The sequence below is a fragment of the Scardinius erythrophthalmus genome, assembly GCF_964197995.2.
Source record: "Scardinius erythrophthalmus genome assembly, chromosome: 1".
NCBI classification, from domain to species: Eukaryota; Metazoa; Chordata; class Actinopteri; order Cypriniformes; family Leuciscidae; genus Scardinius; species Scardinius erythrophthalmus.
In genome coordinates this window covers 5,193,848-5,205,335 of record NC_138221.1, presented here as the reverse complement: position 1 = coordinate 5,205,335, position 11,488 = coordinate 5,193,848, and the positions used below count along the sequence as shown (strand labels likewise).

The following is an 11,488-nucleotide window of genomic DNA, read 5'->3' as shown; positions in this document are numbered from 1 at the left end:
CATTTACGCATTTGGCAGACGCTTTTATCCATACATTGGATTTCAAGGCACACTTTTTTACATTTACATTTACATACGTGGGAAATCAAACCCATGACCTTGGCGTTGCAAGCGCCAATGCTCTACTGTTTGAGCTACAGGATAGCTTGTTGCTATATAAGATTGTTTTTTTTGTTGTTGTTTTTTTTTTTTTTTGTAGCGACTGTATCTAGGGTCTGCATATACAGATAGATACATAAGACACATTATCTGTATCCATAGTAAATGCTTATTTATTATTTCATACCAGCATCTAGAAAGACCTCAATTGACTTCAATTTCTTCATCCAATCCATTGCTCATCTACTTAACATTCATTGTGAACATCCATTTGTAAAGTTGTGTGTAGTATCTGTTTGATTATTGATTACATTTTCTTAGTTGTGTAGTCATTTTTCGTTAGTAGTTTAGTCACTTTCCTTAGTAGTATTTAGTGAGTGTGATATTTTACTCTTGTATATCTCTGTGTTCATAAATTCATCTTTATTGCAAACTGTGTCATTCTTGTGTTGATAATCAGAGGCTCTACAAGCTCGCCAGAATCTCACTAAATCCTTCAGATTGATCAGATGATGAACCTATAATTTATATAATTCTAATAATAATAAAAAATGAAAAAATAATTCTTTCAACAATCTTCCATGAGTGTTCTTTATTGTCAAGGTGAAATTCCTTGGCTAGTGCCCCGTAAGGATGTGACCAAAAACTCAATATTAATAAAACAAATATCAGATTTTGAATGTAGTGAATTATCATTGTATTAATGCATTTGATGTTATTATTAACCCTTTTAAATCGTCTGTGTCGTCGCCACACCACACACAGTAATGGCCAGTAACTGTAGTTGAAAGCCAATTTTCTTTCTACAATCTACAAATCTACAGCTCCAGATTGTCATGTTTGAGCTCTATGTGCCATATTACTAGAGAGAAGAGCAGCACCATCCCAGGAGGGATGAATACCCTCTCTTTTCAACAGGTCAGGTCTGCCCCAAAAACTTTTCCAATTATTATTATTTGGGTATTACACAAAAACTATCCAAACTCTGGGTTGTTACGTCTAGCTGACCCAGGAGCTGAGTAACACAAAACCTTCCCAAACACTGAAAAATAACCCAAAAGATTTACCTAAAAGGCTCAACCAAGGGTTTGGGTAGAAAAAAATAATGTATGCTATGTAATGATTGATTAAACTCTTTACTCATTTTATCAACATCACATTGTCATTGTCCATTTTCTTATTTTCTGCTGATTCTGCTTGAATTTGTTATTTTAGTTCTGAAAGTCATGAAGTATCCTGATATGATTGCTTTTTGAGTTTTCTATGTTTTCATTTTCTCAATAGAGCTTTTAAATGCCTACTAAATTATATTTCACTGCACACATGACTGACATTGATTGAGATTGCTGTCTGTCTACATTATTAACAGTTTCATATCCAGTATCATATGTACACTTCAAAGAGTTTGTTCTAGTCAGTTTGAAGTTCATTCACACCATGAGGCTTCATGAAGTCAGAACAATCACTATGAACTTTAAACAACACCAGACCCGGCTCCAGCTTTGAGATGTAGGGTGGGCCAACTCCTAGTTTTAACATTAGATTATTTTTAATCAATGAGTCAATAGAACAAAGATCAGGTCTGGGGCCCCTGGGCTTGAGTTTATGTTTGGGCCCTACATATGCTGCAAATGAGCTTAACTATAACATCATTATAGAGTAGCACAACATACACAACAATTCAAATATAACCTATCTGAGGTTCCTAGAACAATTAATATGCAAACATGCCAAGCCTAGTCAAAGTTTAGAGGTAATATTAAATAGTCATTAAAATAGATAGTAGGGTAATCTTATTACACTGTTGAAGATGTAATTAGTAGCTTTTCGTAGAATAAAGTAAACATTGCGTGAATACAGTCTTCTCTAGAAGAATTTTTATTTCAGTGTTTTTTTCTTTAGTAAGGAAATTATTCTGACTATTTTGTGCTTCACTTGAAAAAGTTCCTTTCACCTTTAGTAACTGGAGTCACTTCAGTTCAATAATAATACTAATTAAAGCTGCAAGCAGCATTTATCGGGGTTCAAGCATTTAAGGCCTTTAAGCACATAAGCATTTAAGACATTAAGTTTTATTTGTAAAGCTTTTAACCACTGAAATAATAGATGGAAAAGACCATTTACAGCCAAAACAGGCAATTTACCATAGGAAATATATGGTTTTCAAAGCTTTTTAACAGTTATAGCGCCACCTATCGTACGATCTTCATGAAATTTTACATGCTTGTTTAGACTGTTATGGTACATATGCTCACCAATTTTTGTGAAGTTCTGAGTTTTCGTTTAGGATTTATAGGCTTTTAAATGCATTTTGCCACGCCCATTTTCATTATGACCCAATATACCCATGCGAAAAATGCTAAAGTTGAACTTTTTTTGATAATTATTGATCTAGAGAGTCCAGAGAATTACCCTAGACTGGTCTTGTTCCGATCGGGCAAAAAACCTAGGACTAGTTCGCAAAAGTAGGTTTTTAACATAATTGCGAATATTTAATGAACGGTTTGATTGACAGCAATGGTTCTTGAGGCAAAGTTGTTCAGCATGAGCAGATCTATCAAATGATATGCATTTTGTGACAATAAGTGTAACACCACGTGATTACAGAGCCATAAAACTCGTTAGCGCCAACTAGTGGCCGATTTCTTTCAAAATTCTTACAGACCTCTAGGGCCATGAGTTGAACATGCCCATCGAGTTTCGTTCCGATCGGCCTCCGTTAACCTTGTCTAATAGGTGCTCAAATTTCATTGGTCGATGGCGGCCATGTTTTTCGAGATACGCCAAAGTCCTCATAGACATACATGGCACCTTGGACCAAGACACTGCATACCAATTTTCAAGTCAATCGGACAAACGGTCACGTGGTCATAGCCCTTTTCATGTTTTTTTTCATGTTATAGCGCCACCTAGTGATCAATCGTCGACATTTTTTTACTATGACCCCAGATTGAACTCTTACACATGTGTACCAAGTTTGGTGAAGATATCTCATTTCCTTTTCGAGTTATAGCCATTTTAGTAAAATAGGCTCCTCCCACAACATTAATTTATCACCCCCTAGCGACCAGGAATCGAAATTTTTACTTTTTTTCGATAATTATTGATCTTCAGACTCCAAAGAACATTTCTGCACTGCTTTGGTTCCGATCGGGTGAAAAACCAGGGACTAGTTCGCAAAAGTAGGTTTTTGACAAAATTCAAAATGGCGGAAAATTTTGCATACCTGAAATAAAATCGGAGATATACGTTTTGACCTTCAGGCGTCCAGCTTTCCAATGATATAGGACACTTGAGTCTACGACATACGGTCTAGGAGTTATGAGCAGTTCCGCGCTTTTGGTTGCTATAGCGCCACCTATGGGCCAATCTGGGTCATACTTTGATAGGTTCTCCCCAAATTGAGGACTACCATTTGGCCAAGTTTCAAGGTTCCAGCTCTTACGGTTTGGGCTGCACGATGCGTTTTAGGGGAGAATAATAATAATAATTAAAGCTGCAAGCAGCATTTATCGGGGTTCAAGCATTTAAGGCCTTTAGGCACATAAGCATTTAAGACATTAAGATTTATTTAGAAAGCTTTTAACCACTGAAATAATAGATGGAAAAGTCCATTTACAGCCAATACAGGCAATTTACCATAGGAAATATGTGTTTTTTAAAGCTTTTTAACAGTTATAGCACCATCTATAGTCCGATCTCCATGAAATTTTGCATGCTTGTTAATGATGTTATGGCACATAAGCTCACCAATTTTCGTGAAGTTCTGAGTTTTTGTTTAGGATTTATAGGCTTTTGAGTGCATTTTGCCACGCCCATTTTCTTTATGACCCAATATACCCATGCGAAAAATGCAAAAGTTCAACTTTTTTTTGATAATTATTGATCTTGAGAGTCCATAGAATTGTCCTAGACTCGTTTGGTTCTGATCGGGCGAAAAACCTAGGACTAGTTCGCAAAAGTAGGTTTTTAACATAATTACGAATATTTAATGAACGGTTTGATTGACAGCAATGGTTCTTGAGGCAAAGTTGTTCAACAAGAGGAGATCTATCAAATGGTATGCATTTTGTGACAATAAGTGTAACACCACGTGATTACAGAGCCATAAAACTCGTTAGCGCCAACTAGTGGCCGATTTCTTTTAAAATTCTTACAGACCTCTAGGGCCATGAGTCGAACATGCCCACCGAGTTTCGTTCCGATAGGCCTCCGTTAACCTTGTCTAATAGGTGCTCAAACTTCATTGGCCGATGGCGGCCATGTTTTTTGAGATACACCAATGTCCTCATAGACATACATGGCACCTTGGACCAAGACACTGCATACCAATTTTCAAGTCAATCGGACTAACGGTCAGGTGGTTATAGCCTGTTTTATGTTTTTTTCATGTTATAGCGCCACCATGTGACCAATCGCCGCGATTTTTTTACCGTGACCTCATATTGACGTCTTACACATGTGTACCAGGTTTGGTTAAAATACCTCTTTTACTTCTGGAGTTATAGCCATTTTAGTAAAATAGGCTCCTCCCACAACGTTAATTTTGCACCCCCTAGCGACCGTGAATCGAAATTTCAACTTTTTTTTGATAATTATTGATATTCAGACTCCAGAGAACAATTCTGCACTGGTTTGGTTCCGATCGGGCAAAAAACCAGGGACTAGTTCGCAAAAGTAGATTTTCGACAAAATTCAAAATGGCGGAAAATCTATCATGGCGGAAATAAAATCGGAGATATACGTTTTGTTCGTCAGGCGTCCAGCTTTCCAATGATATAAGACACTTGAGTCTATGACTTACGGTCTAGGAGTTATGAGCAGTTTCGCGCTTTTGGTTGCTATAGCGCCACCTATGGGCCAATCGGGGTCATAATTTGATAACCTCTCCTCGATTTTTGTACTACCATATGGCAAAGTTTCAAAGCTCTAGCCCTTACGGTTTGGGCTGCACGATGCGTTTTACGGCAGAATAATAATAATAATAATAATAATAAAAATCAGCACAATTACAATAGGGTTTCAGCACTTCGTGCTTGAACCCCTAATTAAAGCTGCAAGCAGCATTTAGCGGGGTTCAAGCATTTAGGGTCTTTAAGCACATAAGGCAGTCTAGTGAGTTGTCTGAGTTTTTGTTTAGGATTTACAGGCTTTTGAGTGTTTTTTGCCATACCCATTTTCTAAATGATCCTGTTATGGCTACCCAATGGGTAAAGTTAAAGTTTTTTATATAATTAATAATCTAGAGCTTCCAGAGAATTGTACTGCACTGGTATATTTCCGATCGGGCGAAAAACCTAGGACTAGTTCGCAAAAGTAGGTTTTTAACATAATAGCAAGTATTTAATGAACAAATTGATTGACAGCAGTAGTTCTTGAGGCAAAGTTGTTCAGTATGAGGAGATCTATCAAATGATATGCATCACGTGATTACATAGCCGTAAAACCTGTTAGCGTCAACTAGTGGCTGATTTTTCAAAATTCTTACAGACCTCTAGGGCCACGAGTCGAACATGCCCATCGAGTTTCGTTCTGATCGGCCTCCGTTAAGAGCAAACTAACAGCTTTGAATTAAAATGGTGAGGTATCCTGTTGTAAACATCAACCATGCCTGTTGACAGTTTTGTGGGAAGGGAATGAAAAGTTCTCAAATCCACAGCACAGCCTCAGACATAACATTTATATCCATGATCTGCCATTTTCACTATTGTCCTTGCTTGCTTCTTCACAATACCTGCAGATCTTCTGATGATTCGGCTGTGCAGGTCCACATTAACACTGCCTGGCCTAGAACATGGACTGGAAAATGCAAATTTGGGGGGTATAAATATTAATGATCCTGACTCCAACGTCACAGTCGGTGTTATGGTGGGATTCACTCATTTTTCAGCGGTCTTTTGCAAACAGGAGATTTACACAAGAAGGAGGAAACAATGGTGTTTGAGGCTCACGGTATGTCAGTTCCATGTCCAGAACTCTTATCATTCAACTATGCCAAGATAAATACAGTTTTCAATTGTATGGCACCTGTAAAATAGATGATTAGTAATATAATGCTTACTTGGAGTCTGAAATGGCTTTAACAAAAGAAGAAAAATAGTCTTAGATTTCTGTTCATTCTAATCATGTACAAATAAAGTAGCACAGTAAGATTACATTTATTTGAATGCATTAGTGAGTGTGTGATTGTGCTGTGTGTGCAGCGTGTCAATACTAAAAGTGAAGGTGTAGTTGATATCTTTGGTGATAATATCTGTAGTAATCATAAAAAAAAACACTTAAGAAATAAAGAATTAAAATTACAAATAATATTCTATTAAGATATGAGTTACAATAACATGATTTGCAATAGTAATAATATCAATAATATATGCACAATACACACAGATTAGACTATCAGGTCTGTGTTTTACAAAAACATTAGTATTGCAGCCAATGTGAGTCTGTGGGATTTATAAACAGACAAAATATGATTTGAAATGTTATTTTAATGATTTTATTAAGTTTAAACAATATTTCAAATGGAAAAAAAAAATAAAAATAATATTTTAGTGAGCAGAATGAACCAATGAGTGTTCTTCTTCTGGTGGTTAAAATGTAAATGAAAACAATAATACTTAAACAATAATACTTAATACACTAACCATGCTTGAACACACACATGCACACACATTTTGTTGTAGATGGAGATATTTAAAATAAAAGATAGGTAACAAAATGATAATTGCAAATCTCCTCTGTATAACACCATTTTCAGATTTCAAATTAATCACTGAGAGGCAGAATTGTTCAAACTGAGAGCTCAGTAAAAATGAAGTGATAAACTTTGACAAAACATGACTGTGTTATAATAGGTGATTTTCATGCAAGTAATTTGATATAGTCCAAAAACTAATGCAAAAGCACAGATGAAAATATTTTATTAAGTAGAATGTCCTGCAGAGGGCAGTAGAAGACCACTAATTGACTCACTTTCATTTGAAATACTTTTTTATCCACCAGTAAAACAAAGCAGTTTCTTCATGTTCTTTCCATTAAGCATGCTTACACACACACAGACACACACACAAACCCACACACACACACACACACACAAACCCACACACACACACACACACACACACACACACACACACACACACACACACACACACAAAGACAAATATGTTTTCAATGTTTTTAGGATGTGATATTGTGAAAATATCTTCATCTCCTCATCTTGAACAACTTTGCCTCAAGAATCACTAATGTCAATCAAACCGTTCATAATCATAATAAAAAAAAATAAAATATATACAAATATCATAATAATAAAAAAAACATCATAATAAAAAAGATTGCTTCTTAAAGCATTTGTTTATTTCCAATACTGAAGCGAATTAAAAGATCATGCGTAATCCTGCTGCTCCCTCTAGTGGACAACAGTGGTATTATAGCTTACATTTTACAGTTGAAGTGTTTGAATGAATGGGAATTTGTTTTTTTACTTATATCTCAGGAACCAAAAGGCGAAAAATTCTGAAACTCAGAGCATAGATAGTGCTTGAGGAGCCCTGTTGAATGAGACCATCAATGTGTTTTTGGGCGATTGGGGCTGGGAGTTATGACTGTTATAAGGCATATCTGTTCGGGCTATTATCTCTGGAATGCCCAGGGCAAATAACACCACATTTGAATCGAAGCTAGCCAAGGACGCGCCCTTTCCAACGAGCTCTCACACAATGTTCGGGGTGGTCTGGGTCGGGAGTAATGGCCGTTCAAAATCGGGGGTCCCGCGGATTCGCGATGCGCGGGGGGCGCGCTCCCGAGGCCCGCGACGACACGTTTCGATCAAGAGCCCGGAGAGGTCCTCACCATCAAAATTTGAGCGCGCAACGACTTTCCGTTTTCGAGTTATGAATGGATTTGTATTCGGGGGCGTGGCTTAAATGCCGTTATACTTTCGTTTCATTTCATTCATTTACTTTCGTCCATTTCCATATCTCAGTGTAACACAATTGTCAATAGTAATACTCAATAGATGAGTTTTGACAAAATGTGATTGTAAATGTTAAAATAATGATTTTAAAAAGTCTAAATATGAATTTTATAACAATATTAGGGAGTAGTATGATGAAATGACAGCAGGGGGCAGTAAAATACCACTTATTGGCTTAATATGTCATTATATTCATATAAAATCACCTTTTGAAGAAGTTAAACTTTTTTTCTGATAATTATTGATCTAGAGAGTTCAGAGAATTGTGCTGCACTGGTTTTGAACATTATGATATGAACATTATATGATAAAAGATAGAAGACATCATTTACAGCAAATACAGGCAATTTACCATAGGAAATATATGGTTTTAAAGCGTTTTAACAGTTATAGCGCCAACTATCGTCCGATCTCCATAGAATTTTTCATGCTTGTTAATGATGTTATGTCACATATGCTGACCAATTTTTGTGAAGTTCTGAGTTTTTATTTAGGATTTATAGGCTTTTTAATGTATTTTGACACGCCCGTTTTATAAATGACCCTATTACAGCCATCCAAATGCAAAAGTTCAACTTTTTTTTGATAATTATTGATCTAGAGAGTCCAGAGAATTGTCCTACACTGGTCTGGTTCCGATCGGGCAAAAAACCTAGGACTAGTTCGCAAAAGTAGGTTTTTAACATATTAATGAATAATTAATGAACAGTTTGATTGACAGCAATGGTTCTTGAGGCAAAGTTGTTCAGGATGAGGAGATCTATCAAATGATATGCATATTGTGTGGATATTTGTAACACCACGTGATTACAGAGCCGTAAAACTCGTTAGCGCCAACTAGTGGCCGATTTCTTTCAAAATTCTTACAGACCTTTAGGGCCATGAGCCGAACATGCCCATTGAGTTTCGTTCCGATCGGCCTCCGTTAACCTTGTCTAATAGGTGCTCAAACTTCGTTGGCCGATGGCGGCCATGTTTTTTGAGATACGCCAATGTCCTCATACACATACATGGCACCTTGGACCAAGACACTGCATACCAATTTTCAAGTCAATCGGACTAACGGTCAGGTGGTTATAGCCTGTTTTATGTTTTTTTCATTTTATAGCGCCACCATGAGGCCAATCGTCGCGATTTTTTTACTGTGACCCCAGAGTAAGCTCATACACATGTGTACCAAGTTTGGTGAAGATACCTCATTTACATCGGGAGTTATAGCCATTTTAGTAAAATAGGCCCCTCCCACAACGTACGTTTTGGCGCCCCTTAGCGACCGTGAATCGAAATTTCCACTTTTTTTCGATAATTATTGATATTCAGTCTCCAGAGAACATTTCTGCACTAGTTTGGTTCCAATCGGGCAAAAAACCAGGGACTAGTTCGCAAAAGTAGATTTTTGACAAAATTCAAAATGGCGGAAAATCTATCATGGCGGAAATAAAATCGGAGATATACGTTTTGTTCGTCAGGCATCCAGCTTTCCAATGATATAAGACACTTGAGTCTACGCCATACGGTCTAGGAGTTATGAGCAGTTTCGCGCTTTTGGTTGTTATAGCGCCACCTATGGGCCAATCGGGGTCATAATCTCTGAACCTTTCCTCGATTTTTGTACTACCATCTGTCAAAGTTTCAAAGTTCCAGCTCTTACGGTTTGGGCTGCACGATGCGTTTTACGGCAGAATAATAATAATAATAATAATAATAAAAATCAGCACAATTACAATAGGGTTTCAGCACTTCGTGCTTGAACCCCTAATAATAAAAATCAGCACAATTACAATAGGGTTTCAGCACTTCGTGCTTGAACCCCTAATTAAAGCTGCAAGCAGCATTTATCGGGGTTCAAGCATTTAAGGCCTTTAGGCACATAAGCATTTAAGACATTAAGATTTATTTAGAAAGCTTTTAACCACTGAAATAATAGATGGAAAAGTCCATTTACAGCCAATACAGGCGATTTACCATAGGAAATATGTGTTTTTTAAAGCTTTTTAACAGTTATAGCACCATCTATAGTCCGATCTCCATGAAATTTTGCATGCTTGTTAATGATGTTATGGCACATAAGCTCACCAATTTTCGTGAAGTTCTGAGTTTTTGTTTAGGATTTATAGGCTTTTGAGTGCATTTTGCCACGCCCATTTTCTTTATGACCCAATATACCCATGCGAAAAATGCAAAAGTTCAACTTTTTTTTGATAATTATTGATCTTGAGAGTCCATAGAATTGTCCTAGACTCGTTTGGTTCTGATCGGGCGAAAAACCTAGGACTAGTTCGCAAAAGTAGGTTTTTAACATAATTACGAATATTTAATGAACGGTTTGATTGACAGCAATGGTTCTTGAGGCAAAGTTGTTCAACAAGAGGAGATCTATCAAATGGTATGCATTTTGTGACAATAAGTGTAACACCACGTGATTACAGAGCCATAAAACTCGTTAGCGCCAACTAGTGGCCGATTTCTTTTAAAATTCTTACAGACCTCTAGGGCCATGAGTCGAACATGCCCACCGAGTTTCGTTCCGATAGGCCTCCGTTAACCTTGTCTAATAGGTGCTCAAACTTCATTGGCCGATGGCGGCCATGTTTTTTGAGATACACCAATGTCCTCATAGACATACATGGCACCTTGGACCAAGACACTGCATACCAATTTTCAAGTCAATCGGACTAACGGTCAGGTGGTTATAGCCTGTTTTATGTTTTTTTCATGTTATAGCGCCACCATGTGACCAATCGCCGCGATTTTTTTACCGTGACCTCATATTGACGTCTTACACATGTGTACCAGGTTTGGTTAAAATACCTCTTTTACTTCTGGAGTTATAGCCATTTTAGTAAAATAGGCTCCTCCCACAACGTTAATTTTGCACCCCCTAGCGACCGTGAATCGAAATTTCAACTTTTTTTTGATAATTATTGATATTCAGACTCCAGAGAACAATTCTGCACTGGTTTGGTTCCGATCGGGCAAAAAACCAGGGACTAGTTCGCAAAAGTAGATTTTCGACAAAATTCAAAATGGCGGAAAATCTATCATGGCGGAAATAAAATCGGAGATATACGTTTTGTTCGTCAGGCGTCCAGCTTTCCAATGATATAAGACACTTGAGTCTATGACTTACGGTCTAGGAGTTATGAGCAGTTTCGCGCTTTTGGTTGCTATAGCGCCACCTATGGGCCAATCGGGGTCATAATTTGATAACCTCTCCTCGATTTTTGTACTACCATATGGCAAAGTTTCAAAGCTCTAGCCCTTACGGTTTGGGCTGCACGATGCGTTTTACGGCAGAATAATAATAATAATAATAATAATAAAAATCAGCACAATTACAATAGGGTTTCAGCACTTCGTGCTTGAACCCCTAATAATAATAAAAATCAGTACAATTACAATAGGGTTTCA

The 11,488-nt window shown here is 37.1% G+C and overlaps 1 protein-coding gene across 1 annotated transcript in view; it reads right to left on the bottom strand.

Moving 5' to 3' along the window:
• Nucleotides 1–11,488, bottom strand: part of LOC308703298 (uncharacterized protein) — a 320,767-nt gene that overhangs the window by 179,470 nt on the left and 129,809 nt on the right. The window lies entirely within an intron of this gene.